The 5164-nt window shown below is 39.4% G+C and overlaps 1 non-coding gene across 1 annotated transcript; it reads left to right on the forward strand.

Moving 5' to 3' along the window:
* The first annotated feature begins 4366 nt into the window (after nt 1-4366).
* LOC130038456 (U6atac minor spliceosomal RNA) lies at nt 4367-4486 on the forward strand. The gene has a single exon (XR_008794693.1). It is a non-coding gene; the product is annotated as a U6atac minor spliceosomal RNA (small nuclear RNA).
* The last annotated feature ends 678 nt before the right edge of the window (nt 4487-5164 follow it).

Consider the following 5164-nt stretch of genomic DNA (forward strand, 5'->3'; position numbering starts at 1 on the left):
CTTTTATCTGAATAATTGTATCTCAGGTAGCAGGATAACAGATAAAAATGTTAGAAAGATGGTAATTGACAATATGAAGGATAAATCTTTTAGTAAGTTGTAGCATACTACTAGAACTTGGAAGAATAGTAACTTGGAAGAACAATCAGATGCATAATTTGCCAGCAGTTTTAGAATGGGTTGAAAAACAGGAACTTCGTAGTTTGTGCTGGTGGTTACTCTCTGCCAAAGTTCAGAAAGATGAGAGAAGGAAGAGATGAACTCTGGACATCATTACTATGAAAGCAGACATTAGTGAAAATAGGCATCATTAAGAAACTGTAGGTTTACAAGTTTAGCCAATTATTTTTTAGACAAAGTGCTTAAAGAATTAAAAATGAAAATGATGCTTAAAGAAGAATATTTCAGTAATGTTTTTTAGTTTAAGAAAGTGATTAAGACCAGTGATCAGATTAAAAGGTTGGGTCACATACCAATTTTTACAGGTAATTTCCAAATTTCAGCGATCTTGTAAAATAAAATTTTATTGCAGTAGTGTTTGTTGATAGACATGTTCCAAATAATGATGTTTTGATTAATGAAAGATCGCATATACAATAGTGGTCCCCAAGTTCCTACAGCCTAATGTGATTCTAACTCCACTAAAAATTGCAGCATTGTGTGCTGGCACCAGAATCATACAATTTTTGTTTATAGTGTCTCTTGATAGCGTCATTTCCCCATTTACTCGAAATAATGTTATATTGTTTTATTTATCTTGGTCCTAAAGTGTACAAATCCACTGCTAATATTGTCAGTGAGAAGCAACATAGAGTGATTGACTTGGCAAAAAAAAAAGAGAAAAGTAATCAAGGACTATGGAAGTGGAGAATCAGTAGTGATTACTGCTCACTAGTCAGGCATGTCCCGCTGCCCCACTCTACTGTCACTAAGATCCTGAAGGAAAAGAACAAAGTGATGGAAACTCTTAAATGTTCTATTTCATTGAGAACAAAGAGACTAACAAAAACTCCAGAGGTCTTGATATCAAATAAGAAGAAAGTAATAATGACCTGGACTATTAAAGATCAGACACAGAAGTATAGCTCTCTTAGGACCATTATGATCAAAACCGAAGCAAAGAGTGTGCGTGTAATGCTGAAATAAAAGGCTGGAGCCAACTATGGTGTTGCATTTACTGCTATCTTTGGGTGATTTAAATGAATCAGTTGGTATGAGCTACATAATGTGAAAGCTTGTGATGAATCTGTGAGTGCTGATATAAGTACAAGTAAGAAAAAATTGTAAATTATAGATATGTTGTATATTGTGGAGGAAAATAATGTATCAAATAAATTCTACAGGGGCTGGGAGATAGGACAGAGCTTAAGAAGATTGCAACTGACTCCACTTCCATCCCCCAGAACCACAGAGAATTTCCTGAGCACAGTCAGGTGTCACTCCTGAGCACAGAGCTGGGAACAGCCTCTAAGCTAGCACCATGGGCTCAAAGGGCTATAATGAATGCTTCGCATGTGAGAATCCAGTCTTCAATCTCCTGAATGACATGTCCCCTTTCCAGAACTGCACTGGGAGTGGCTCTTGATTATCACTAGGTGTGGCCATACAAATTAAATTCATTTTTTTCTTTTTGGGTCACATCCAGCTATGCACAGGGGGTACTCCTGGTTCATGTACTCAGAAATTACTCCTGGCGGTGCTTGGAAGATCATCTGGGATGCTGGGAATCGATGCCGGGTTGGCTGTGTGCAAGGTAAATGCGCTACCTGCTGTACTATCGTTCAAGCTCCTAAATTCATTTTTTAAATTAAAAACCAATAGTCAACTCTGGTTGTTCCCTGACACCACTCTGAGTACCTCCAGAGGTGACACCCAAGCAAAACTCAAAGGAAATAAAAATCAAACCAAGAACTCAAAAACTTCTCTTCTAGAAATGGATGCCTGAAAGAAATTCATCTATTAAGAGGTCCGGTTGATGCAGGGTTTCAAGATGTTCAAGGAAACAGGAATAGTTTTTGTGGGGGCAATGTTGCAGGTGACACATTCGAATCCATTGTGATCTGGCACAGTGAGAATCCCAAGGCTTTCAAATATGTCAATATTCGCACAGCTTCAGTGTCCTGCAGAAATCATGTATGACGCAGCTCCCCTTCCAAGATGCTTTTCTAACTTGCTGTACCAGCAAGCTAGAGAAGTACTTTTTGGATACCAGTATGTCTTTTTAAGGTTTTGCTCATTATTGTAATTTTTGTTGTTGTTGTTGTTGTTTGGTGATATTAATACCAATGTCAATGTAGAATTTCTGCCCACAAACACCAAGTCTTGGACCCACCTGACATATTAAGACATTATAGCAGCTACAACCTTAACAGAAACTTTGCCCAGACCTTTGTTGCAACAGAAGACTCTAGAAGATGCTGATGTAATTCTTGAAAGATTATAATATCTATGACTGCACAAACAACCTTGCTGGGAGGGAAACAACAGTAAAAATAATGTAATTGAGCTATATATATTTAAAAGTTTTGAAATTACTACAGCAAAAGTAATAACTACAGGGGCTAACGTGATAGCACAGCTGCTAGGGCATTTGCCAGGTTCGATTCCCAGCATCCCATGTGGTCCCCTGAGCACCACTAGGAGTATGAGTGCAGAACCAGGAGTAACCCCATGTGCATCACTGGGTATGACCCAAAAAACAAACAAAGAAAAAATAATAAAAAATAATAACTACAGAATGAAAAGCAACCTAGTAATCAGGAGAAAGTATTTTCATACATCTGATAAGATATTGAGATTCAAAATATATAAAGAAGTCATACAACTTAAGGACTAAAACCCAAGGAACTGAATTCCAAAATGGACCGAAGAATTGAACAGAGACTTCTCGAAAGAATGCAAGCAAATTGGGGTTAGGATATGGCTAAAGGAGTGGAGCTCATGCTCGCATCCATGAGTCTCTGCATTTAGCCCCCAGCACTACATGACTGTCCCCAACACTGCCAGTTGTGGCCCTGATAAGCCCTAAGCACCATGGGATGAGGCCTCTAAAAGGATAAAAACATTGCATAACATTTAGGTGCCCTCAGACACACAAAAATTGTGTTTTTATTTTTTCTTATCAGGTATTTACAAATCAAAACTGCAATGAGATATCATCTCACACCAGTGAGCGTGGCCTATAGCAAAAAGTTTGGAAGCAACGTGGAAAACAACAGAGTCTTCCGGTACACTGCTGGTGAGAACATTTATTGGTAGAATTTCATAATATGGGACTAATACGCAAGGGCAGTAAGAACGAGGGCAAGGAAGATTAGTCTGTGGTTGGAAGCCTGTCTCAAGTGCTGGAGGAGAAGGCAATTGTCATAATGGTGGTTATGACAATGATGGTTGGAAATGTTCACTCTTGATAGGAACTGCATGCTGGTAGTTAAAGGAGCCAACATGATGACTCTCAGTATCTGTGTTGCAGACCATAATGCCCAGAAGGGGGGGGAGGGAGAGAGAGAGAGAGAGAGAGAGAGAGAGAGAGAGAGAGAGAGAGAGAGAGAGAGAAAGAGAGAGAGAGAGACAGAGAGACAGAGAGAGAAAGAGAGAGACCAAGAGAGACAGGAGGGACGGCAGGAGTTAAACTGCGGTCATTGTTGGGGGGAAATGGACACTGGTGAAGGGATGGATGTTAGATCATTGTATGACTGCAACCTGATTATGAAAAGTTCTGTAATTGTGTATCTCACAGTGACTCAATAAAAAAATAAGTAAAGTAAAGTAAAGGCCCTCCCGTTGATCATCGATTTGCTCGAGCGGGCCCAGTAACATCTCCATTGGAGACTTTGTTGTTACTGTGTTTGGCATATCGAATCCATCACGGGGAGCTTTCCAGGCTCTGCCGTGCGGGCGAGATACTCTCGGTAGCTTGCCGGGCTCTCCGAGAGGGGCAGAGGAATCGAACTTGGGTCGGCCATGTTGGCTGCATGCAAGGCAAACGCCCTACCGCTGTGCTATTGCTCCATGAAAAAAAATCTATGGAAAATGGTCTGGAGATTCCTTTACAAATGCAGAGAATGCTACATGACCCAGCAATAGTACTCCTAAGTGTTTATCTGAAAGATATTATGCTAAGTAAAAAAAAACAAAAGAAAGAAAAGAAAACCTGATGGTTTCCACTTACACATGGCCTATGAATAAAGAAAATAAATTAACCCCCTAAACACAATATATTAAATACAAACAACCACAAATGTATTTATTTTCCATTTTATTAATTTCTTTTATAAAAAATAACTTTAAAAGTAAAAGTAAAGTAAGGTAAAGGCCCTCCCGTTGATCTTCGATTTGCTCGAGCGGGCCCAGTAACGTCTCCATTGTGTTGTATGAAAGGAGAGAAGGTTAGCACTCCCCTTGACAAAAAATAACTTTAGGCGCTATGATTTACAAAAATGTTACCGCTGGGTTTGATACATCAAACATCATTGCCATTTGTTATTCCCTTACTTTATATGCCACGTATGAAAGAGATCATTCTGTGCCTGCCCCCTCCTTCTGACTATGCTGCCTCTGGGCATTTCCTACTCTGAGTTCACTCAGAAGTACGCTCTTCAGATTCATTGCAAATTCATTACGAAACAGAAAATTGCATGGTTTCATCCTTTCTTATAGCCCAGTAATGTTTCTATTGTATATATGTACCAAGTTTCTTTATGCAGTCATCCTTTCTTGGACACCTGGGTTGTTTCCAGATTTTCGCTACTGTGAAGAGTGCTGCAATGAACGTAGGAGTACAAATGTCTTTTCTGAATAGGGATTTGGGGCACCCGAGATGAATGCCAAGAAGTGGAATGGCTGGGTTACACAGAAGCTCAATTCCTAGTGTTTTTGAGACGTGTCCATATTGTTTACACAAAAAGCTGGAGCAGCTGACATTCCCACCTGCAGTGAATGGGTGGGTAATGACATTTTTACTAAATTCAAGCCAACGATGATTGATTTTGTTCTTTGTGATCTGGTCCAGTTTCACCGTATGAGAGAGACAATATCTCGTTATTATTCTGCTTTGCATTTCTCGGATAGTAAATGTTGGAGAGCATTTGCTTTTGTATATCTTTTGGTCATCTCTATGTCATCTTTGAAAAAGTATCTCTTTCCCTCATTCTTTAATGGAGCT

Source organism: Sorex fumeus, unplaced genomic scaffold (assembly GCF_029834395.1).
Source record: "Sorex fumeus unplaced genomic scaffold, SorFum_2.1 ptg000075l, whole genome shotgun sequence".
Taxonomy (NCBI): Eukaryota; Metazoa; Chordata; class Mammalia; order Eulipotyphla; family Soricidae; genus Sorex; species Sorex fumeus.